Below are 25,241 nucleotides of genomic sequence, written 5' to 3'. Positions count from 1 at the left end.
AGAACGCATTGCACTTCAATTTTCTCCACCTTTATGGTTCTGACCATTTTCCTACCATCTTAATCGCCATCATGTTCGGTCAACATACAGTGAGGCATTTGACAGTTATAAATGCGCACGTATCCAGATTAGGAAATGCTGACTTTTCAACATTGTGGTTCGTTTGCAAGATTTCTAAGGACTTTAACTCCCTTAGGAATTAAAATACAGCATTGCAGAATGGTACTATTGGACCCAGTTTAAGATTTGTTGTCCGAGTGACAACAACAGAATGGTCTTGAGCCCCTTGGAGGGGCGCCGGGGTGGTTCAGTCTGTTGAGGGTCTGCCTTCAGCTCAGGTCATGATCCCAGGATCCTGGAATCGAGTCCTGAATCAGGCTCCTTGCTCAGCGGGGAGCCTGCTTCTCCCTCTGCCTGCCGCTCCCCCTGCTTGTGCTCCCTCCCTCTCTCTCTCTCTCTCACACACACACACACAAATAAATAAATAGATAAAATCATTTAAAAAAAAAAGAAAGAAAATCTGATTTGGAGGAGGCCATCCAAGTGCATGATTTTCTAAGTGAGCTGTAGCCCATTGACTGAGATATCTTCTCCCGCCTCCTCTCCTACGTGCCCCCTTCTGCTCAGATAACAGCCTAAGTCCTCAAATGAGGGTTTGGCCATTGCTGCCTTCTTGGTGATGACTCATGACAAACCATGATATCACAACCTAACACGCCTATATTTTCCCTCCGGAATTTTAATATTATACATTTTCATAAGACCAGAATTCTGAAAATAAATTCCTCAGCTTCTCCTTTTCTCTGGCTCTCATGGGAACCAATGCTGCTCAGTCAGTCGACGGGACCCACACTGGAGACCCTGGGTGAATGTGACGGGCGTCCGTTCCATTTTCACTCGGCTACCTGATAAAGCAGGGATGGCGTTGTTCAAGGTCAGGTGACACTTTCCCACATCTGTCACCCTGCCACCAACTCTCCATGACTGGGATTCCCGAAATCAAGAACCAAATCTCTACAAGGTGATTAAACAATAGCAGGATAAAATCAACAGTAAATAGATCATTAACGCGATGGGAGCATAAGGGGATATGACAATGAAAACAAGCAGGACTCCAGAGAGAGGAGGTAGAGAAACGAAACCACACAAAGGGTCAAACTCATTCATTTCAGAGACATGAGGCTCGCGGCCAAAATATCAAAGCCGTAAGATAAAGGTAAAATGGAAGAGCCATGAACTCGTCGAGAAACCAAAAACGGCTTCAAATACTTCACTGTGGACAAAATAAAATGCTGACACCAGAAGCTTACAGAGCAGACCAGGCGACATAAACAAAATGAATTACAGCTTTGCAAAAGGAAAAGACAGAGGTAAAGCAATCCCTGCTGTGGTCCTCCCCAGGGCTGAGCTCTGTAAAGAGTTTGGGGTTCCCCCTTGTGCCTGGACCACCCCAAAACAACCCTACACACAAGACTTGGAGGTGACCTGTTTTTGTGTTTTTTTTAAGATTTTATTTATTTATTAGAGAGAGAAAGCATGAGCAGGACGGAAAGGAAGAAGCAAAGGGAGAAGCAGACTCCCCACTGACCAGGGAGCCCGATGTGGGACTCGATCCTGGGACCCAGAGATCATGACCTGAACTGAAGGCAGATGCTTAACCGACTGAGCCACCCAGGCGTCCCCAGTCTACTTTTTTTAAAAAAAATCATACAGTTGTCAAACTGTGTGTCCCAAACACTGCTTAAAATTTAACCCCCTGCTTGTGCTCCCTCTCTCTGTCAAATAAATAAATAAATAAGATTTTTAGAAAATAGCATTAAAAGAAAAATAAAATTTAAAAATCCATCCATAGGGGAGAACACCAGAGATGTGCAAAGAAGCCCCTGGGCCCGTGGGATTAGCCCATCTGAAAATGAATCTGACGGGGGGCACCAAAGAACTACCCTCTCTCCCTCTGCCACTGGTTGGGGCTACTTCCTCTCCACACCCCTGCACTCTCCCGAGCTGTGCCCACCAAGATGGGGGAGCAAGCCCCAGAGAGAGAAGGGGAGAGGCCAGCCCCTCAACACAGTCGCCAAAGTAACGTCATCCCATGAGGTGTTTTGTTGGCCTTCTCCTGGCAACACCCATGAACCCCGTGTGTCTCAAGTTCATCACTGTCTAATGTCTTCATGGTTTGCACGTTGGGGAACACAGAGCAGCAAGCAACGTGCAAACACCTCTCCATGGCCTCTGAGACCTCAGTCCCTTGTTCATGGACCGGGGCTGCATGTTCACACAAGCTAAGCCCATACGCGCGCGTGGTTCCTTGGCACGGCTTCCCCTTCTTTCTCCCAGTCCTTGTGGACGTGGCTGCTTCTTGACATTGTCATCTCCCTGCCCCCGTCCCTCCCACAGGAGCATCTCCTCCAAGCATCTTACCTGAGGCGACATCACCTGTGCCACCCCTGCCTAAGGTCCTCCGTGGTGCTCATCGTGCCACCACCGAGCTTTTCCTCCCTCGTGGAATCACGATTACCTGCCTTCTCCGGCCAGAACCGAGCTCCGCAGAGCTGAGACCGCCAGAGCCCTGGTCAGCATCCCCGGTGCCTACAACACCGCCTGGTGCACGGAGGCTGCCGCGGGCTGTTTGCTAACTAAGGAATGGTTTTGAACTTTTGGAGGACCAGGGCTCACAACCAGATGAGATCATGATTTCATGGCAGGCAGGCACAGGCAAGAAGAGCAGCTTTATGGGGCATGCACCTGCGTGAGCAGAGCGGGGGACAGCCTCTTCCCACCCTCTGTTCGCCGCACCCTCCATGCATGCCTGGAGTCTGGGCTGCGGCAGCTGCAGGGGCTCAAACAAGGACACGGGGTGATGTCGGGGCTCAATCCCAGGCCCAGGGGTGCTGGACACATTGTGATGGAAGAAGGCTCCCACAAGAATGGTACAGCGATGCTGTTACTGACTTGGAGAGCACTTGCAATCTCCTTTCAGGACACATTGGAATCATCATGAATACACTGATATAAGGGCTTTAAAAAAAAATCATGGTAAATCCTGGGATTAGTATATACTCATGTAACTCCCCCTAATTCTCCCTGGCCGGGCTGTGTGATGAAAGATGTGTATTCAGTGGGGCGCCCACAAGCACGAGTCATTGCAAGACCTAATTCCTCAACAACAAAGGCCTCCAATCAGGAGCTGTGTTGGGGGAAAAAGCAGGGAGGATTTCCTTGTCAACGTGGACGAGAACAAAAGATCTTTCTATGAGCTCTCAGTTGGGCGGAAGCATAACTTCATATGCTTACTTCTCAAGTTTTCCTGTTAAACACGATTTTAGTATATGAGAGCTAGGTCCCCAAATGAAAAAAGGTCCAGCTTTTTATTTCTGTAAGACAGGACATTGCGGAGCATTTTTCTGAGGACAAGGGTTTACCGTCCTTCACCATAAAGAGGATTTGGCATCACTGGTCGACGTTTAGGACTGCTCAGGAATTATAAGCCCCTGGAACCAGCTTTTCCATTCCCAGGTGAGGTGTGCGAGGGGCTCACGGCCCAAGCCCCTGACCACGCGTCTCCCTCCCACACCCTAAGGTTGAGGACCATCCTTCTGTTAGTGATTAAAATCCTTCTGAAGGTCAAATACGTGCAAGTCGACACGTTTCCAGACCTCCACTCTTCACTCTGTGATTTGGCTTCCGTGGCCCGAATGCTTCCCAAAAACCTGTCCACGGGGCCCTCGATCTTTGATTGACAGGGACGCCAGGGAGGGAGACTTGGTTTGAAACGATGATATTCTGAGATTTCTGCGGTGGTGAGCACCCCCTGCGCGGCCATCTGTTCAGTCTGAGCTCCTGCTCTTTTTTTCTCCTAGACAAGGTGAACTTGCCAAGTACAAAGAGGAGCTCTTAAAATATCTTTCAATGGACACGTGACTGCCAGGGCGTCTGTGGCCACGGCTATCCCGGCACCCCGGGAAGGGGCTGGCGTACGACATGGGGCTGTAATGAGGTGTGCTTTTTGTAACTACTGCGTGTTTGCTGGAGAATATCTGGCAAATAAAATAAAATGGTGCATAATAATCACATTAACGAGAAGGTCTTCACATACGTGGACGCGCTGTTGTAGGAACATGCGTGTTTGCCCCTTTCCGGCATGTACCTCCCTTCCCCCCACGCCCGCCCCGATGATTGGCCCGGTTCTGAAGTCATCTTCATGGGAAATGAATATAGCCACCCCAGCTTTCACCTGGTGAGTGCTCATAGAGCATGGCTTTCTCCTCCATCCCTTTGCTTTCAACCTGAGTTGTTATATGTAAAGTGGGTGTCTTGTAGACAGCCTGGAGCCAAGTCGGCTTTTATCATCCCCTCTGACTTGACTGCTGTATTTGGACCAGTCACATTCCAAGGGGTTATTGATGCAGTTAGATACATTCCTGCCACCTGGGTAGCTGTTTTCCACTTGCTGGTTTTCTTTCTTTCTCTACCTTTTGTCTTCCGTCCTGACCTTGGGCTTCCCTAAGCAGACGGAGAAGCACTCGTCCACGGCTCTGCCCCGTGGTTGTCATCCTTATTGTGGTCATCCACTGTTCTTCCCCAGGGGGCCTGTGCTTGTGGGGAGGGAGGCATTCTGTGCTTCTAGGATTAGATCTCAGTCTCTGGGTGGGCCTGTGACTTTCCGAGGCGCCGCTCCCCTGCACACTCCCTTCCCCTCTCCCCCCTCCCCCGCCTCATTCCCAGGCTGGAGTATCTTCAGTCTGTGTCCCTGAAACCGGGAGCCCTCCTGCCTCTGTTGTCTCTGCCCCTCCGACGTAAGACAAGAAAGTTGATTTCCCCCACCTGGGATGTTCCAGAAGCTCCGACAAGGTCTTTTCCCTGGGGAGTAGACCTCTGCTGGGCAGAAGGGTCTGGGCATATTTTATAATGATTGCTCTTCGATTCTGCCTGCCAGAGCCAAGAAGGGGTCTTCTCAGATCTTCACGGTGAGAACCCGGTGAAGCCCCCACAGATAAAACCCACCGATGTGTGCGAGCCCCAAAGATGCAGCTTCCAGGGGCTTCTCACTCAGCGTAGGACACACTCAGCCTCCAGCAATCCGTCACAATGCCCACCTAAGTGTCCTGCCGGTTGATGGGTCCAGTAGCTCCCGGTCCAGGAGAGCCGATCTGGGGCCTGGCCCTCCACTTTCTCCTGTTTCTCCAGATTTGGGGTAGCCTTTGGCCCTGCACCCTCAGTTCTCAGGATGGTCCAAGAACAGTCACCCCTTTTCCATTTGTCCAGTTTTTCTCTGCTCTAAGGACAAGAAAGATGATTTATTTCCAAGTCCTTATCAAGAACTGACTCCCCAAGTCCCCAGATAAAGCAAGTTTACTTTTTGTCAAACCTCCTTCCCCTTTGACATATTCATCTCTGGACGTATAGATGTTAGGCGGAACGTGTTGACTGAGGATGGGAGCCAGGTGCTGCCCGAGGGCTTTATGCATTCTTTTTTACATTGCTCCTTGGTCTCATACCACTCCCCTTTTACAACTGAAGACACACGCCGTTCAGCATGCAAGACTTGTCCAAAGTCATGGGGCTGGTAAGAGGTAGAATTTAGAAGGGAATCAGCAGTGGCTTAATAAGACCCAAGAGCCAGGCGTCAGATGCTGCCCTCTTCCCTGCACAGTTATGAATGGGCAGATGGACGGACAGATGGGTACAGAATTGGAGACATAGATGGATAAATATATCTCAACACAAGAGAGATTATATTCAGTTCTACAGATAGATTTATAAATTAATATTGCATTTTATGCATTTTCACAAATGAAAACAAATCCTTAATCAAGAGTAACTCTTAAGCTGTTAAAACTGTAATTGTCATCAACGTAAAGAACCACTCACAGACCGAGAACAAGACTAACGGACCTGCTTCAGAGGGTCTGTGTGGGCGTGAGACAAAGTCGGTGAAGGAAGGATCGCAGGATCAGACTCGGTGATTGAGTACGAGACTCTTTAACTTTCCTGCAGGGCAATTAATCTGTAACTTCCAGGGCAACCTTGTCTCAGGGTCCTGTTCTATCTTCAGGCACCCCAGCCTTGATAAATTGTTATCCAGACCAGCATGTTCCCCGGGAGTCAGATGACCTTCAGACGCACTCATTAGAAAATCATTTAGCCTAAAGCTAAAAGGTAATGAGATCATCTTTTTTGACTGATTTCTGAGTGTTGAAAACTTTTCCTGAGTATCTGTGACTATGATTTTAATGGCTTTCGTAATGGTGCATAACAGGGGCATTAACCACGACAGAACCATTTGGAAGACTGCTCGCACAGTGCAGGGTCTCGGGGTGAATCTCAGACCCTCTGGAGCCTGGCATACTTCCTCTCCCTGCTGTGGGGAGAAGAGCTGGTAGCCCTTGCCTTCATACTGCAAGGGGCTCTGGTTGGGGGACTTACTTGGATGGGGGCGCTCTCTGCCTCCTGTTGGAATTCAGCAGGGAGGGACTAAACCCAAAATTGCTGCCACATCATCCAGGCTGCCCGCTTCCAGAAGCCTCGCCCCTCCAGCTGGAGCAGGCCGGGCTCGCTCCTCACCCCTCTCGGCTGGAGAGCACAGGGCACCTGGATCCTCCACCTTCAGCTGCTGGGGATTCCTGCGGCAGAAACTCTGCTTTCCCTTCTGAGTCCTTTCTAGCACCCATAAACAGGACCTTTCCCTGCAGCCCCTGGCTCTGAGGATCTGCCGTGGTCTTCAGTCTTCCCGCAGCCCCCTCAGAGGCAGACGTGCTAATCCGTTGGTTCATTTTACTCAGGGGTGAGTCCAGTGAGAGACGAGCTCCTCTTGACCGTTCCTGTGCTCTAAGGCCTGGCTGGGGCCTTCTTCTCACCCGTGAGCAGGCCGCCAAGGTCTGCCCCAGGGAGATCCCAGCCTCTGTTCCCTGTGTCCGGGTTCTTCCTGCAGCCTAGGTGGGGTGCCAGGGCCTGGCTCAGGGGGCCATAGTTCAAGGGCGAGGAGCCAGACCCTCCATCCTGGACAAAGGGTTGATAAGAGGGCTTGCTGGCGTTTGCCCCGTTTCAGGCTCTGCTCAGCAGCTAAAAGCTGTACGTGGATCCCGGCTGGTTCCGGTGTCCACTCTCAGTGGCTGACATTTGGAGGAAGAAGGTGGTGAAGAAAGAGTGCCCCAAACGTGCTGAAAGTTTCCATGATTTTCCCAAAGCCGGGATCCCAAAGAGCAAGTCCTTCGGAAAGGAAGCAACATGGTGATTCTTGACTCATTTGCATGACAAATCACCCACAGGTCAAGGCTGGGCCCCCATCATGACATATTCTCTTACTCTCCGAAGGAAGACAGGACTACGGAGAGTAAGCAGCTGGGTGTGCGTGAAGTAAACTCAGACTTTGGATCTGCGGACCGAGGTCGAAGCAGAGAAGGCAGTGGGGCTGGAGGACCTGTAAGGCAATGTAGACTGCTGTGGGAGGCTCTGGCCTCCATGGCAGACGAGGGTACAGACCGAGGCCCTGTCCTACCGAGGCCACACGCAGCTCTCCGCTCTTTATTCAACCAGCCCCCACCCACTGTCCAGAGTTGTTTGCCATCCCTACACAATACTGTCAACTCGATTGCAGGAGATAAACTTGGAGGCCTTATGCACAGACAGAGCCAGGCTCCTCTGTTCCAGTGCAGAGACTGACTTCCTAACACCCCTGCTTATACTTTTGTCATGGCCAAGGAATTCATGAGAATGACGGGGGTGTCTCTAGGATAGGACATTGTAGTATCTTCCTCTCTTTCATGAAGATTGCTCTCTATCAAGTGACCTTTGTCTCACCTTTCTCAAAAGAACTTGCGTCTGAATTGGACAGAACCCTGGAGTTGTTGGGAGGAAGTCAAGGAGATAATCTCACTGGAATTTGAATGTGACTCAAGATGGAGTTTCCTCCAAGGTACACGCAGATTCCACAAGCCTCTTCTCCCTTGGAGCGGAGCTGGTGCTTCCCTGCCTGAAGGTCTGGGCCGGCGGCAGGGGGTGTCTAGAAGGAGCCACAGGTTCCATGTTCTTCTGCAAACAGGAGATGAACTGCTTTCCCTTCAGAGCATCAGTGCTTTGTCCAGGTGGGTAGGCCTTAGCCTCAGAGGACAAGTCTAGTCTTGATAGTTGTAGAGTAACTTTGAAATGGATTCCTTCACAGTCAGGATGAGCTGGGAGAATAGGGAGGCTTCTCATGGCTGTTCCTAGCAAGCTCACCACCATTAAACCGCTCCCCTGAAGTTCCCCGTGAAAAATAAATCTCAGAAGCAGAGGAATGAAAGGAAATTCCTTCTAGGAGACCCTCCAACACAGGATTGCCATCCGTTCCTCCTCTGGGGGGGCCCAGCCTCAGGTGGGCTCCCTTTGCTGGGCCGGCGGGATGAGCATTGTAAGCGCTGGGCTCGCAATCTCTCTCAGTTTTGCACATTGGATCAGAGAAAAGACTTTGATTGGCTGCCTGTGGTCACATGCATTTTCTCCACCAGTCACTGAGGCCAGGAAAATGGGCTGCTGATTGGTCAGGCCTGGGTCATGTCACCTCTGCGATGGATACGATCGGGATCAGCGCCATGATTCATTCGGCATGGGCTCCCCCAATGGGCTTCTTTTACCAGTCAACTGGGGAGGGGTGCTGGAACGCACTTTCTGAAAACAGGCATCTCCAGACATTAACGCCACTAAGTGCAAACAGAGTGACTTACCCGTTTCTTCGGAGCACGGACCTTCCTTAATCCCTTGTTCCGGTAAAGATGAGCTCAAGCCACTGACCCCATTGGAAACAGATTGTCCCCATGGAAAGTAGCGCAGAAATGTAACCCAGCTCAACATTGGCTTCAAACCCTTTGCTGTTTTTGTGCTTGTTACATTACATCGATGCCTCGGAGCTCCTCAGAATCCAAGGTATATAAGGGGGTATAGGGACAGATATTTTAATATAAGGAAATCAAGTCAAAAGCCCCTGAGGGCACAGGGCACCAGGCTGCTTGGTGGCAGTGTGGACATTGATGGAAGGCCTGCTGGCGTCCATTCTGGAACCCCATCCTGGTGCTCTTTTGAGACAAGAGCCTCCCAGCTCGCTCCCCTGACGTGATGGATGGTGCAGTGACAAATTGAGTTTGAACCTGCCATCAAGACAGCTTGGGATTCATTAGCAGAATTTGGAGTTGAATTGGAAATGCTAATTTCAGGACATCCAAGCAGTTCATTCTGGCTGGCATTTCTTGCGTTGCTCTGTTGGCTGCTGAGAAATGAGGGGCCGGAACATGGAACGGTAAAGGACAAGAGCGGAGTTGTTGTGACCCCTGAGACAGACAACATCAGCATTTCCTTCCCAGCATCTTTTCTTCCCTGGGGCTAAATACTCCCATTAACTGGAGGTTCCATTTTTAGGGTTAAACTGAATTGTAAAACTCTGATATTGTAATTTAGAGTAAGAAATACACATTTGATCTTTGCCCCTGTCCCCTGGCTCAGAGCTCCTAAAATCCTTGGAATTTCCTAAGAGAGAAGAGAGATCAAAGTGCCTTTTGTTATGTTAATGACGTGGCTGGGCCGGCACCTCTGGCAGGGAACCAGTTGCCAGGAGAACGGAACTCTGGGGGAGAGGGGAGGGCCTAGAGCTTGAGTTCGATCACCAATGGGCAATGATTTAATCAGTCACGCCTGTGTAAGGAAGCTTCCATAGAAACTCCAAAGGACACAGTTCGGAGAGATTCCAGGTGAGTGGACACGGGTAGATTCGGGGACAGCAGTGCTGGGGAGGGAGCGTGGGAGCTCCCCGCCCATCCCTGTACCCTGTCCTGTGCATCTTTTCCTTTTACAGTAAACCAGTAATTTCGTAGGTAAAATGTTTCTCCGAGTTCAGAGCTTCTCCAGCAAATGAATCACTCCCAAGGAGGGGGTCATGGGAATCTCTCATCTCTAGCCAGTCGGTCAGGGGCACAGGGGACAACTGGGCTTGGGATGGGCAGATCGGCAGTCCTGTGGGCCTTAGTGCTCGCCCTGCGGGGTGTGACGCTGTCGCTGTCTCGGGGTAGCATCAGCGTGGATTTGAGGCAAAGACTCCCGGCTGGTGTGGGCGCGGGTGCTTGGCGATGATAGTGTGGGAGAGCCACACACGCCTTGGAATCAGGGATCTGAACTCTTAAAAACTTAGTTCTTGCCAAACATCCACTTCTGGGAAGCTGGAGTGAGTGTCAATTCCTCCTGCCTGTAGGACACAAACATTTAGAGACTCTGAGAGGTAGAGAAAGCAGACCAGAGCGAATGTCCTGGGCTCCCTTTCTGCCTTATACATCCCAGGTTTGGACTGAAAAGCCAGTAACTTGGACAGGTGCAGACAAACAAAAACCCCAACAAAAACCTGCTTTCTCTGGCAAAGACCAAGAAAGGGCAGTCTATTAAGATAGAAAAGTAGAGGGGCGCCTGGGTGGCTCGGTCGGTTAAGCAGCCAGCTCTGGATTTCGGCTCAGGTCATGATCTAAGGGTCCTGGGAATGAGCCCCGCATTGGGCCCCACGCTTCGGAGGGAGTCTGCTTGAGGATTCTCTCCCTCTCTCTCTGCCCCTCCCCAATGCACGTGCACTCTCTCTGTCTAAAGTAAGTAAATAAATCTTAAAAAAAAAAAAAAAAGAAAGAAAAATAGACAATCACTGCTCTACTCCAGCCAAACACCAAAGAAAATACTGTAGCCCCGCACCACTTACCCCACTAGCGAAGGCAGAGCGGGATGACCTAGACCCCCCAGCCAGGCTCTGAGAGTCTCCAACATCCCGTAAGGGAGGTTTCAGAGAAGGTGAAGTAAGAAGCTGGGGCTTTCAACCCCACCCAGCAGAAATGAGGTACCCACCCTTCTCCCCGGGGGGAGAGTCAAAGCAGGCCTGTTGGAGGGTCAAGACTTTCTCTTCCCTTCGGTGGAGATGAGGCCACCCCCTCTCCGTGTCAGGGGAGACTACATGGGGACAATATAGGGCATCACTGTCTGTCCCAGGCAAGGAGGTATGACAGGAGCTGACACCTTGCAGGTGCCTGAGCTCCTGCCCCTTCCCAGCTGTGGCAAGGAGCCCCCCTCCTCGGGTATCCACGGCAAGGTGGCACCCCTGCTTCCCTGACGGGCGTGATATCAGAGAAAGCCAGCCAGAATAGGTTTATTTTTATTTTATTTTATTTTATTATTTTTTTTTTGTTTTATTTTATTTTTTTACTTGAGAGAGAGAGCAAGAGCACAAGCAGGGGGAGGGGTAGAGGAAGAAGCAGGCTCCCCGCCGAGCAGGGAGCCTGGTGTGGGACTCGATCCCAGGACCCTGGGATCATGACCTGAGCCGAAGGCAGGTGCTTAACTCACTGAGCCACTCAGATGCCCAGAACAGGGTTTAATGAAATCCGGGGTCTCAGAACGGACCACCCAAAAGGGCCAGGTTTCAGTGGAAAATCACTCACCATATCTAGAACCAGGAAGGACTCAACTGAATGAAAAGAGTCAATCGGTAGATGCCAGAATCGAGATGACGGATGTGCTTGTATCGTCTGACATCGGAGTAGGGACGGCACCCGTGGAGACGCGGGATGGTCACACACCGCTGGTGGAGTGTAAAGGGATCCATCCAAGTCTGGAAAAGAGTCAGACAGTTTCTTTAAAAATGAAACATGCAGCTTCTGTAGGATCCCGCCGCTGCACTCTTGGCCGTTCACCCAAGAGAAAGGAAAACCCGGACCCACATGGTCACAGCTCTTGATCTGCAAATGCTGTGTCAGTTGGGGCCATAGCAGGTCACCAGGGTCTGGGCGGCTGGTAAACCCCAGAAAGTCATTCTGTTCTGGGGGCTGAGAATCTGAGATCGGGGTGCAGCATGGCTGGGTTCTGGTGAGGCCCCTTCCTGGCTGCAGGTGGTTATTTTCTCGGTGCTTCCTCACGGGGTGGAGAGCGACAGTGTTCTTTGGGGTCTCTTTAATAAAGGCACTAATCCCATTCGTGAGGGCTCTGTCCTCGTGTGATCACCTGTGAAGGCTCTGCCTCCCAAAGCCATCATGTGCGGAGGTCGGACTTCAACGTGGGGTTTCGGGGGGGCACAGACATTCGATCCATACCGAGCCCCCAGATGTTCTCTAACATGGCTTGGCCGCACAGACGGTGGTACAGCCATGCGGTGGAATATGCACGCAGCCGTGACAAGGGCTCTTGGTCGACAACCGGCAGAATCTCCAGAGAACTGGACTGAGTGAACAAAGCCCGTCCCCAAAGCTTCCGTGCTACAGGACTCCATTCATATAAAGTTCTCGAGATGACACAGTCCGTAGAAGTGGAGGACCGATGAGTGGTTGCCGGGCGTCAAGGAGACCGGGGTGAAGGAGGGAAGTCGGTGGGGTACGGAAGGACAGCTTGAGGGCTCGGGGGATGGAAATGTTCTGTGTCTTGTCTGCATCGATGTCAATACACTGGTGTTGTATTATGACTTTACAGGATGGCGTCTCGGGGAAAGTGGGTAAAAGGTACACAGGATTACTCCGTACATTTCTTACAAGTACACGGGAAGCCACACTGATCTCAAAACTAAAAGTTTAATAATAAAACAAACCTACCCACCTCCTTCTTCTGCTTTCAGCTGGAAAGGTGACGTAGTTGGGATGTCTCTAGAACCTAGCATGGTCCCTCTTAATACATTTAATAAGTGTCTGCTGAATCGAAAAGCTTGGTACAAAGCGGATCATAGGTCAGAAAGCCCCCAAGGATTTTGTCTACTGAACCATCCATGTCCTGTGTCCTGTCCCATTTACTCGAGCCTCCTTGGGGACAGGTTAGGGTGGGGCCATGCTGTGAGATAAAACCTCCTACTGGTTTTTATTTCTTGCGCAAGTTACTTGAATGTGTGTGTGTGTGTGTATACATATATACACGTATGTTTTATATGTATATATAAAATCTAAAATTCTCTTAAATGTTCTAAATCGGTGGATAAATTTGTTAAGGTTTCAAATTTAAATAATGAATTTGTAAGGTTTCAAATTTAAATAAAGGGTCTAAACTAATTCATCAATCACATAATGTGAAAGAGAGAAAGAAGGTGATCACACTAAGAGACCTTACGTTCTTTTAAATATTGCAAGCATATTGTTACCTGTTATTTACAGATTTGGTTTTGACTTCTTAAAACCTCTTTATATTTAATGCTAACCCTTTCCGGAATTGGCAATGTATGACACGAAGGAAACATGGTCCACTGCACGTCCCAGTTCTCTGAGATAATTTAGACCCAGAGACTCTGCCTGTGTAAGAGATCTCCTGCTGTCCACACCCACTCACTGAGCCGAGTGTCTTTTCAGAGTCACCGGCTCATGAGCTACCAGGCTGTAAAGGACTTGGTCTCACAGCTCACGGAGCCCCTGGTCCAGGAGTCAAGGTACACACGTTGCTTTTTCTCATCTAAATGTCAGATGTCAGCAGCTCCCACCTACAATGTTTACTTGTTTGGAATTAGTGTTTCTTTCTCATTTTTTAGATATTTAAATATGTTTTCAATCAAGCTTTACAGATCTTTGAACTTTCCAGTCATCTAACTGATGTATATGTGTGTTTTCCTTAGAATTTATTTATTTATTTTTTTTTTTTTTAAAGATTTTATTTATTTATTTGACAGAGATAGAGACAGCCAGCGAGAGAGGGAACACAAGCAGGGGGAGCGGGAGAGGAAGAAGCAGGCTCACAGCAGAGGAGCCTGACGTGGGGCTCGATCCCATAACGCCGGAATCACGCCCTGAGCCGAAGGCAGACGCTTAACCGCTCTGCCACCCAGGCGCCCCCTTAGAATTTATTTTTAAAAAATTTTTTTTATTATATTATGTTAGTCACCATACAGTACATCCCTGGTTTCTGATGCAAAGTTCGATGATTCATTAGTTCTGTATAACACCCAGTGCACCACGCAATACGTGCCCTACTTACTACCCATCACCGGCCTATCCCATTCCGCCACCCCCCTCCCCTCTGAAGCCCTCAGTTTGTTTCTCAGAGTCCATAGTCTCTCATGCTTCATTCCCCCTTCTGATTACCCCCCCTTTCTTTATCCCTTTCTTCCCCTACCGATCATCCTAGTTCTTATGTTCCATAGATGAGAGAAATCATATGATAATTGTCTTTCTCTGCTTGACTTATTTCACTTAGCATTATCTCCTCCAGTGCCGTCCATGTTGCAGCAAATGTTGAGAATTCGTTCTTTCTGATAGCTGAGTAATATTCCATTGTATATATGGACCACAGCTTCTTAATCCAGTCATCTGTTGAAGGGCATCTCGGCTCCTTCCATGATTTGGCTATTGTGGACAATGCAGCTATGAACATTGGGGTGCATATGGCCCTTCTCTTTACTACGTCTGTATCTTTGGGGTAAACACCCAGTAGTGCAATGGCTGGGTCATAGGGTAGTTCAATTTTTAACTTTTTAAGGGACCTCCACACTGTTTTCCAGAGTGGCTGTACCAACTTGCATTCCCACCAACAATGTAGGAGGGATCCCCTTTCTCCACATCCTCTCCAACAATTGTTGTTTCTTGCCTTGTCTATCTTTGCCATTCTAACTGGCGTAAGGTGGTATCTCAGTGTGGTTTTGATTTGAATTTCCCTGATGGCTAATGATTTTGAACATTTTTTCATGTGTCTGTTAGCCATTTGTATGTCTTCATTGGAAAAGTGTCTGTTCATATCTTCTGCCCATTTTATGATTTGTTTATTTGTTTCTCGTGTATTGAGTTTGAGAAGTTCTTTGTAGATCTTGGATACCAGTCCTTTATCTGTGGTGTCCTTTGCAAATATATTCTCCCATTCCGTGGGCTGTCTCTTAGTTTTTTTGACTGTTTCCTTGGCTGTGCAGAAGCTCTTTATCCTGATAAAGTCCCATAAGTTCATTTTATCTTTTATTTCTCTTGCCTTTGGAGATGTGTCGTGAAAAAGGTTGCTCTGGCCGATGTCATAGAAGTTGTTGCCTATGTTCTCCTCTAGAATTTTGATGGATTCCTGTCTCACATTGAGGTCTTTCATCCATTTGGAGTTTATTTTTGTGTATGGTGTGAGAGAGTGGTCAAGTTTCATTCTTTTGCATGTAGCTGTCCAATTTTCCCAGCACCATTTATTGAAGAGACTGTCTTTTTTCCACCGGATGTTTTTTCCTGCTTTATCAAAGATTAGTTGCCCAAAGAGCCGAGGGTCCATTTCTGGGTTCTCTATTCTGTTCCATTGGTCGATGTGTCTGTTTTTGTGCCAGTACCATGCTGTCTTTGTGATCACAGCTTTGTAGTACAGCTCGAAATCCGGCATTGTGATGCCCCCAGCTTTGTTTTTCCTTTTCAACAGTTCCTTGGAGATTCGGGGCCTTTTCTGGTTCCATACAAATTTAAGGACTATTTGTTCCAGTTCTTTGAAAAATGTCCTCGGTATTTTGATCGGGATAGCATTGAAAGTGTAGATTGCTCTGGGTAGTATGGACATTTTAACTATGTTAATTCTTCCAATCCATGAGCATGGAATATTTTTCCATCTTTTTATGTCTTCCTCAATATCTTTCAAAAGTGATCTATAGTTTCTAGCATATAGGTCCTTTACGTCTCTGGTTAAGTTAATTCCAAGGTAACGCATGGTTTTTGGTGTTATTGTAAATGGGATGGATTCCCTAATTTCTCTTTCTTCAGTCTCGTTATTCGTGTATAGAAATGCAACTGATTTCTGGGCATTGATTTTGTATCCTGCCACCTTACTGAATTGTTCTATAACTTCTAATAGTTTGGGAGTGGATTCCTTTGGGTTTTCCATATAGAGTATCATGTCATCTGCAAAGAGAGACAGTTTGACTTCTTCTTTGCCGATTTGGATACCTTTGATCCCTTTTTGTCTTCTGATTGCTGTTGCAAGGACTTCTAGTACTATGTTGAATAATAGTGGCGAGAGTGGGCATCCTTGTCGTGTTCCTGATCTTAAGGGAAAGGCTTCCAGCTTTTCCCCATTGAGAATAATGCTTGCAGTAGGCTTTTCATAGATGGCTTTTATGAGATTGAGAAATGTACCCTCTATTCCTACACTCTGAAGGGTTTTAATCAGGAAAGGATGCTGTATTTTGTCAAATGCTTTTTCTGCATCAATTGAGAGGATCATATGGTTCTTGAGTCTTTTCTTGTTGATATGATGTATCACATTGATTGATTTGCGAGTGTTGAACCATGCTTGCATCCCAGGTATGAATCCCACTTGGTCATGATGGATAATCCTTTTAATGTACTGTTGGATTCTATTAGCAAGGATCTTGTTGAGGATTTTGGCATCCATATTCATTAGAGAAATCGGTCTGTAATTCTCCTTTTTGAGGGGGTCTTTGCCTGGTTTGGGGATCAAGGTAATATTAGCCTCATAGAATGAGTTTGGTAGCTTTCCTTCTGTTTCTATTTTTTGAAATAGCTTTAGGAGAATAGGTATTATTTCTTCTTTGAATGTTTGGTAGAATTCCCCAGGAAAACCGTCTGGGCCTGGAGTTTTATTATTTGGAAGGTTGTTTATCACTGACTCAATTTCTTCATAGTTAATTGGCCTATTTAAGAAATCTATTTCTTCCTGTTTCAGTCTTGGTAGTTTATAGGTTTCCAGGAAGGCCTCCATCTCTTCCAGATTGTTTAGTTTTTTGGCATATAGCTGTTGATAAAAGTTTCTAATAATCCTTGCAATTTCAATGGTGCTGGTCGTGACCTCTCCCTTTTCAGTCATAATTTTAATAATCTCAGTCCTTTCTCTTTGTTTTTGGACAAGTTTTGCCAGTGGTCTATCAATTTTATGGATTCTCTCAAAGAACCAGCTTCTAGTCCTGTTGATCTGCTCTACTGTGGTTCTGGTCTCTAATTCATTGATTTCTGCTCTAATCTTGGTCAACTCCTTCCTTGTCAGTGGGTTAGGCCTGTCCCTCTGTTGCTGTTCCAGTTTCTTGAGGTGAGAATATAGAAACTGCATTTTAGATTTTTCTATTCTTTTGAGTGAGGCTTGGATGGCTATGTATTTCCCCCTTAGGACTGCCTTTGCAGTATCCCATAGGTTTTGGACCGTTGTGTATTCATTCTCGTTGGTCTCCATAAATTGTTTAATTTGTTTTTTGATTTCCTGGTTTATCGAGTCATTCTTGAGCAGGATGGTTCTTAGCCTCCAAGTGTTTGAGTTTCTTCCAGGTTTTTCCTTGTGGTTGAGTTCCAATTTCAGAGCGTTGTGGTCTGAGAATATGCAGGGGATAATTTCAATCTTTTGGTATTGGCTGAGACCTGTTTTGTGTCCCAGAGCATGATCTATTCTTGAGAATGTTCCATGGGCATTTGAATAGAATGAGTATTCTTTGGTTCTGGGGTGTAGTGTTCTATATATATCTATGAGGTCCAACTCGTCGAGTATGGCATTCAAAGCCTTTGATTCTTTGCTTAGTTTTTGCCAGGGTGTTCTGTCTATTTCTGATAGTGGGGTGTTGAGGTCCCCTACTATTACTGTGTTCTTATCTATATGTCTCTTTATTTTGGTTAAGAGTTGGCTTGTGTATCTTGCTGCTCCCCTGTTGGGGGCATATATATTAATAATTGTCATATCCACTTGTTGAATACTTCCTTTAAGAATAATATAGTGCCCTTCTGTATCTCTCTCTATGGCCTCTAGTTTAAAATCCAGTCTATCTGATATGAGAATTGCTACTCCAGCTTTCTTTTGAGGTCCATTTGCGTGGAAGATGGTACTCCATCCCCTTACTCTAAGTCTGAATGCATCTTTGGGTTCAAAATGAGTCTCTTGTAGACAGCAAATGGATGGGTCATGTCTTTTTATCCAATCTGCAACCCTGTGGCGTTTTATGGGAGAGTTTAAGCCATTTAGATTGATAGAGATTATTGACAGATATGATTTTAATGATGCCATTTCTCTTTAAAGTCTTTGTATCGGTTGTGACTTGCTGCTCTGTATCACTCTTGGGGCCTTTTTACCTTTATAGAGCCCCCCTTAATATCTCCTGTAGGGCTGGTTTCGTGGTTACGAAATTGGTTAATGATTGGCGATTTTGGAACGTCTTTATTTCTCCATCAATTCTGAATGACAGCTTTGCTGGATAAAGGATCCTTGGCTGCATGTTTTTCTCTGAAAGAGCTTTAAAAATGCCCCCCCAAGCCTTTCTCTCATTCCAGGTCTCTGTAGACAGGTCTGACGTAATCCTGATACCTTTGCCTTGGTACGTGAGAAATTTCTTTGCCCTGGCCGCTTTCAATACTGTATCCTTGGATCTAATATTTGCGAATTGCACTATGACATGCCGTGGCGTAGGTTTGTCCTGGTTGAGCTTGGATGGGGTCCTCTCTGCCTCTTGGACACGAATGCTTGTTTCCCTTGCTAGATTAGGGAAGTTTTCAGCTACAATTTGTTCAAATATCTCTTCTAGACCTCTGTTTTTCTCCACCCCTTCAGGGATGCCGATGATTCTGACATTGGATCGTTTCATAGAGTCAGTAATCTCCCGTAATCTACATTCGTGGGCGTGGATTTTTTTAAGACCAGCTTCTATTTTCGTTTTTTCTTCTACTAACCCATCCTCCAATTCGCTAACGCGTTCCTCTGCCTCGGTGACCCTGGCCGTCAGAGCCTCTAGTTTTGACTGNCCCATCCACCCTGGGGCCTGGCGGTGGGGGGGGGTGCTGTCCCTGAGGGACACTAACTTGCAGGACATAAAAGGCCATTATTCTGTTAGGGGCCAGGCCACTAGTGGGGCAGTGGCTCCCTGCAGGCTCGTCCGGTTAGACTGGAATGCAGAATGCAGCCTGAGACCTTGGGCCTAAGCTGAGTTTTTCACTCCCCCAAGAATCTAAATCTGGGGACAAGTGCTTTGTGCCTATAGAGAGCAGATGAAATAAATGCACCATTTGCGTCTTTATAAAGAAGTCCTCAATTCAGTTGCCCTAAAACTGATGATTTTTACCTGAAGTGAACAGACAGGAGAGAGTGATACATACTAGCCCAACTCACAGAGGCTGATGTACAAAACCGGAATGAGTCTTTCTGAATTAATAATGAGGATGTTGCGTGGAACAGGACTGATATTTCACAAGCCCCCACCTGTTCTCACTCCAACTAATCCCATTCTTTGTCTCCTTAAGAGCTGGCACCCACACAGTGAGAGTGGGACAGAAGCTCGGGAATTGGAGGTGATGGGGTACTTGGTGGGAGAGGATGCGCAGGCTCCGTGGGTGCTGACGTGTGGATGGGAGGCTGGGTCAGAGTCTCAAGCAGCAGCAGGGTGTGCACTGCTTCCTGAGAAAGACACACAGAGTTGGTGCGAGGAGGCTAAGGAAATTCTAAGAAAATAAATACATCTGCAGAATGTTCAACCGTGGTCAGTTCTGTACACAGGAAAGGCTTTATAACTGATGGAAAAGCGCAAGCCATGAATTACGTACACATGGGCATTTATGAAGGCAGGGTAGGCTAAGACTCCGCTTACAGCTTTAAAGGTACAGAACCGGAGGCCCTTCCAGTAACTAGAAGAAGCCACGGGGCCACGGATTAACGAAGCCTGTGGCTTTTATGATGGCCATCCGGGTAAGGACACGGCAGGGTTTGGAAGTATTCCGCACGTTCACGAGGTTGTCTCCCCTCTACAGACAGACCTGTGGTTAACCTCCTGCGCTCACAGACCCACCGGCTCATCTGGGAGTCTCATGGGTAATTGTGAGGAGCCCCAGGGGAAGGTTCGTCTGTGACCTTGCTTCTCTCACTGGGATGATTGGGGCGGTGGGATTTTTCTCACAAGGTGCTGGCTGCACGTTCGAACATTCCCAAGACTTTCAACTGTCCCCATGATCTCTCCTGGCGACCTCCGCTCGTTCACCGAGAGGATGCTCCACGCACGGCCCGACGGACCCTGGGGAGCCCCTTGCCTGCTGTCAGTGTGGGAACCACACTGTTCCCCTGGGCCTACGAGCCATTAAGCAAAATCCTTCTTTCCACTTGACACAGATCGTCATTGTGGACAGCCTCAGGTCATGCGGTGAAACCAGCCTCCTCAGTCAACCGTTAGGGGGAGAACCATGTGGGCGGAAGCGAGGCTGCCCTGTGCGTTTTAACATCAATAATCGTCTGTTCTTGGCTGTCAGTCTTGGTGCTGGGGGTTTTCAAGCCGGGTACGTGAGCTGAGGAGTTCTCTTCGTGGACCCGCCCGGAGAAGGGGGACAGAGAGCTGGGGGCGGGGGCAGTGGGCTCTGGCTCCCTCCCCACTTTGTCACAGAGCAGCAAGGCTTGTGTCTGTTTTATACAACGCACCACTGCAAAAACTTCTGTTTAAAACAGTTTCAGAGGCTGGGGCCCTTGGCTCAGTTGGAAGGGCACATGACTCTTAGTCTCAGGGTTGCGAGCGCGAACTCCACGTTGGGTGTAGAGATTATTTAAAAATAAAATCTTTAAAAAAAATAAGCAATAAAAAGTTTTCAGGGGCTAAAAAGTGTTGTCAACATGGGCTTTGAGTAGTTGATGGTGCAAAAACAGACAGCCCCGTCTCCTAGGCGTTAACTGCCCCATTGGTTGAATTCCTGGTTGCTCTGCCCTTCTGACTGTCAGTCTTGGACATGCCACTGGGAAGAGCTGGCGCTCGAAGCTGCTAGCTGGCATGCTTATTGGTCAGCTACTAGACCCTCCCCCCAAACTGCTGAGCTATAGGAAGTTCCGTGTGTGGGGCGGGCATGGAGATCTGGTCTCAGAGCATGCACTTGTCCCTAAATCATAACCCTTGCCTTCTGGTGACAGATCTGTGGTGTGGTAGTAAATATTTAACAAGTGGATTTTCTGGGCACGGGGTGCGGGGCGGGGCGGGGGGAAGCCTCCGCTTGCAGCGCTTACTGATTACTGTGGTGTAAACACTCCCCATGAGGTCGATTGCAATCTACCCACCTGGTATCCCTAAAGCAGAGCTGGGAAGAGAGTCCGTAACATATTGTTACAGAGTCTAGTTGCATCTCACAGATACAAAGGGCATAAATAACTTCAAAGCAGAGATAAGTAATCCGGAGTCAAATATTGGGAAAGGGATAAGTTTTGAACATTTGTTAACTTCGTCCTTAATATGGTTTATTTAATTGCACATTTGCATCATTTAATTTATAAAATGGCTATCTATACAGAGCTGGCCAAATTCCGGAGAGTCCCACAGTCGGCTCTCGCAGGCGGGGTACTTGGTGGCTCGGGTTCCAGGTTACCTCCGAGGGACACACTGCTGGGAAGTAACAAGCCATTTGGTCAAGCCTCAAGACACTTGGGTTCCCTGGTCTGGAGAGTGACGGGCGGGGGGCGTCATATTCTGCCATATGGAGTCTTGAGAGCCTCGGTATGAGGGTGAATCCAAGGTGACCTGTTCCTGCTTTTGAAGAAAATAGTAGCAGACACTTTTTCTCAAATTGTGAACAATTTTCATTCGAGGCAAAAAATCACCATGATAAGTTCTGCAACTCCACCAGGCATCACTAATTCTAAGTTTAGAAGGTTGAGGAGGTTTTGGGGAGACTTGTAGCACCTTCTGTTTACCCATGGGAGAACACGGTGGAATCAACTGCCCATGGACAAAAGCAGGTGTCCCAGGGGCTCAGAAAGGCAGTCAGACCAGATGTTCTTCCCCTCAGCCAAGGGATGAGAAAGAGTCCAGGAGACTTTGTGGAATCCCAGAGCTGGAAGCCAGAGGAGACTGGGGAACTTTCCCGGCCGGACGCCGCAGACCCAGGAAGCCAGCTGGCCATGGGTTCTGTAACGTGAAACCAGCGATGGGAATGACAGTGGAGCCTGGAAAATCCATATTTATTACGATTTTGTCCCACGGATTACTTTGCCACCTACTAATTGTTTTGCTTCTCTTTTTGTGGTAGACTTGCTTCTAAGGCCAAGAAAGGACCGCCTTTCCAGCTCCCGGCTGAAAGATGCTGCCTGTCCACAGGATTTGCTTTTTCTCAATCTGCCCAGGGAAGGGTTGGGGAGTGGCTGGCTCCAAATTGGATCTCCAGCCTGAGGGGTTTCACATTAGACCCATTGTTTATTCATGAGCTGTGGTTTTTTTTTTAAACTACAAAGTACACCGCTCGCCTGAGGGGGTCTGCATCATAGACATTTACTAAGCGGAGTATCACGAGTATCACGGGGTTCTTGAATTCTTAGATGATAGGAAAACAACTCTTGTGGGCTGTCTGCAGTGTGACCTTGACTTCACCATCCATGGAAAGGATTGCTGGGGTTCCCAGCCACACTCCAGCAAATGCCCTTTAGTTTCCTAAAGAGACTGTGCCCCGTGCCGGTCGTGAACATTTTCTTTTGTTGGGGCTCCCCCCACCATGATGCAGTTCATTCTGAAATATTTCGATTGACTTTCAGATCCTGCACCCCCATCTCGAGTCCTCTGCAACTCTAGAAAACCTGGCAGTCAGGCAGCCCTGAATTATCCATGAATACAAATAACAATTCAAACCCAAAAATGCCTCCCTTCCGAATGCAAGGGTGAACTGTGCCTTTGGACAATGACAGTATGCTCCAGAGTGCAATGTGCAAAGGTTTTTGTGTGCACACTTGTCAGCTATCGAAATGTGCCCACCCATGCTGAACTGAAGAATTTTTCAAAAAGGAAATCATCAAAAAGAGCGCTGGAGTTAACGGGAATGGAGAGAAGCCCTTCAAAGCGGAGATTTTTAGTGAATGCTTATAAATATAGGCATAGTGAAGATGACCGTGATTTTAATTAAAAAAATAATTTGTCTCTTTGGGCTTCCTTTGAAAATAATGTTCATCTCTAGCAATCCCCAACCATAACTTCTTTCCTTAGATTTCTTTAATGGGATTTATGTAACTGAATTAAAATCCAGGCTCCTCTTACACAGAGACATTGTTTATAAGAGGCCTCGTGTATTTAATTTGTCTTGACATTGATCTGTTATGTGCAGGGCCCAGAGGACAGGTCTGAGATTTCAGTAGAGTGAGAATTGGATCCAGAATGTTAGAATTGGAAAGTATCTTTAAGCTCATTTATGAAAGCCTCCTGCAGCCGTACCCACAGCGAGCCTCTGCCTGGACTCTTGACAGACAGGGAATTATTCGGTGAATCTCAAATGTCTGTAAGTAATGGAAAGCACCTCTCAGAAAAAAGTAATTCTGTAAGTGCACGGATAAGGGTGTTTGGTGACAGCTGGTGAATTTTAGCATCATGTTTCTGAGCGCTTGGGGCTAGCTGGCTGTTCGATTACATTTACTTATACAGGTATGTTCTCTCGTTTATTCTTTTTCTCCTACATCCTTTCCTTTATTGAAGCAAAATTAAAACGTGCTCACAAGTTCACACAATACAGAGGTTTAAAGTCAAGAACAACCCTTTACCATTCCTTCCTACCATTTTCGTACGTCCTTACAGATCGTTTATGTGAATAATTTACACTTTATGACCTTCTTGTACATTTAGTCTGTTTTGCTGTAACCTGTCCCAGACTTCTCGAGAAAACTTAAAGAGAAGTTAGCCCTACACGTACTGAGACGGAATCTGTCCATGAAAGCTTTATGTACTTTTAAAAAATTTTTATAATTTTTAGATAACTTACAAGTGTAGATATTTAAAATACCAATGTCTGACATTGTACTACAAGACATTTTTATTTCACAGCTTTCGTTTTCAGGAAACTAAAATGTAACTGGAAAAAAAAATCAGAACACTTTTGCAAGGAGAAGAGAAGTAAATTGTCCGGAAACACACAATCAGTTAGTTAATCCAATTGAAAGTGAAATTCAGCCTATCGACAGCCAAGGAAATAAGGAAATCAAGACAAGTTTTACATTTCTCATTATGTGATAAGGGTTTTTGAAAAGAAACATTTTCCTGACACTAAAATCGACGTGAAATTCGTTAAATTGATCCTCAGACACCTTTAGGGGTATAAGACCATCAGACGGCGTCTGTGATTTTGCACAGGTGGAGGAATATTCCGCATGTGATCACGTAACTCCTTCACACAGGAAAACATCAAAAAACGCAAGATTCAACTGAGAAGTCGCTTCGGGTAACGGAAGCAAACTGGCAACTCGGGGAGAGGACGTGGAGTCGGGAAGACAGGGAAAGGGGCTCGTTGTGCTTCCGGCCTCTGCTCAGGATGCAGACAGGTGCAAAAAGCACTTTCACAACAACAGGAACAGAACAGCAGACAACCTGCAAAATCATAATTTGTCTTAACCGAACCAGAAGGCCGGGGCTGCAGGACAACCAAACTAACGCAAAACTGAGGGGAACCATCTAGGTGCAAAACGTCACATAATTTAGGAATCCATTTATGTGAAAGAGGCAGGAGAGGCAAATCCCCAGAGACAGAGAGCAGGTTATTGTTTGCCAAAAGCTGGGGGCCAGGGGCGTGAAGAGTGACCCGTAGGGGGTGCGGGTCTCCTTTTGGATTAGTGCCGATGTTCTGCAACGAGTCGGAGGTCATGGTTGAGCAAAACCAGCAGTGCAGTGTATTAAATGCCACTGGATGGTCTGCTGTATAGTAGTTCATTTTACCTCAGTTTTTTTAAAATGAAAAAAAAAATCAACAGAGAAAGATCATCCAAGGAGAGANCAGTTTTTTTAAAATGAAAAAAAAAATCAACAGAGAAAGATCATCCAAGGAGAGACGGGATGCTAGGTGTTGCTTACCTGGGGCGGGGGGTGGGAATTGGATGCCAGAGAAAAGCCAGGCAAGAAGAATGAAGCCAAAATGTTTACAAAGCGCTGGAGGTCAAGTGTGGACCAGCGTGGGAGCACAGAACCCCCGCGGGAGCCCGACACAGAGGCTCCTCTGCACAGACCTCCCTGGGTGTTCACCGGCAAGCTCAGGGCAGGTCAAGGCATGAGAAAGCCGCCCTCCTGCCCTCCCGCTGGAGAGGAGCTGCTGTCCCCGGGGTAAAGGCATGATGCCCACCCCTCCTCCCCGACCTGCTCCCCTGATCCATTATGAAGCCTACCTAACAGCATCCAACCAGAAAAGTAGGAGCAAATTAAATCCAAAGCCAACAGAAGAAAAGAAATCCTAACATTTAAAAGCAGAAATCAATGAAATTGAGAACAGAAAGATTATCGAGAAACATTGATGAAAGCAGAAGCTTGTTATTTGAAATATCCATACGTGTGTCAAACTGACCAGGACAAAAGGGAAGCAAGTATTATCAATTTTAGGAAGTTTAAAAGAGAATATCACATTAAAAAAAAA

The sequence above is a fragment of the Ailuropoda melanoleuca genome, chromosome 2, assembly GCF_002007445.2.
Source record: "Ailuropoda melanoleuca isolate Jingjing chromosome 2, ASM200744v2, whole genome shotgun sequence".
In the NCBI taxonomy this organism is placed as follows: Eukaryota; Metazoa; Chordata; class Mammalia; order Carnivora; family Ursidae; genus Ailuropoda; species Ailuropoda melanoleuca.
The sequence above is the reverse complement of the archived record's forward strand: the minus strand, read 5'-3'. Positions refer to the sequence as shown.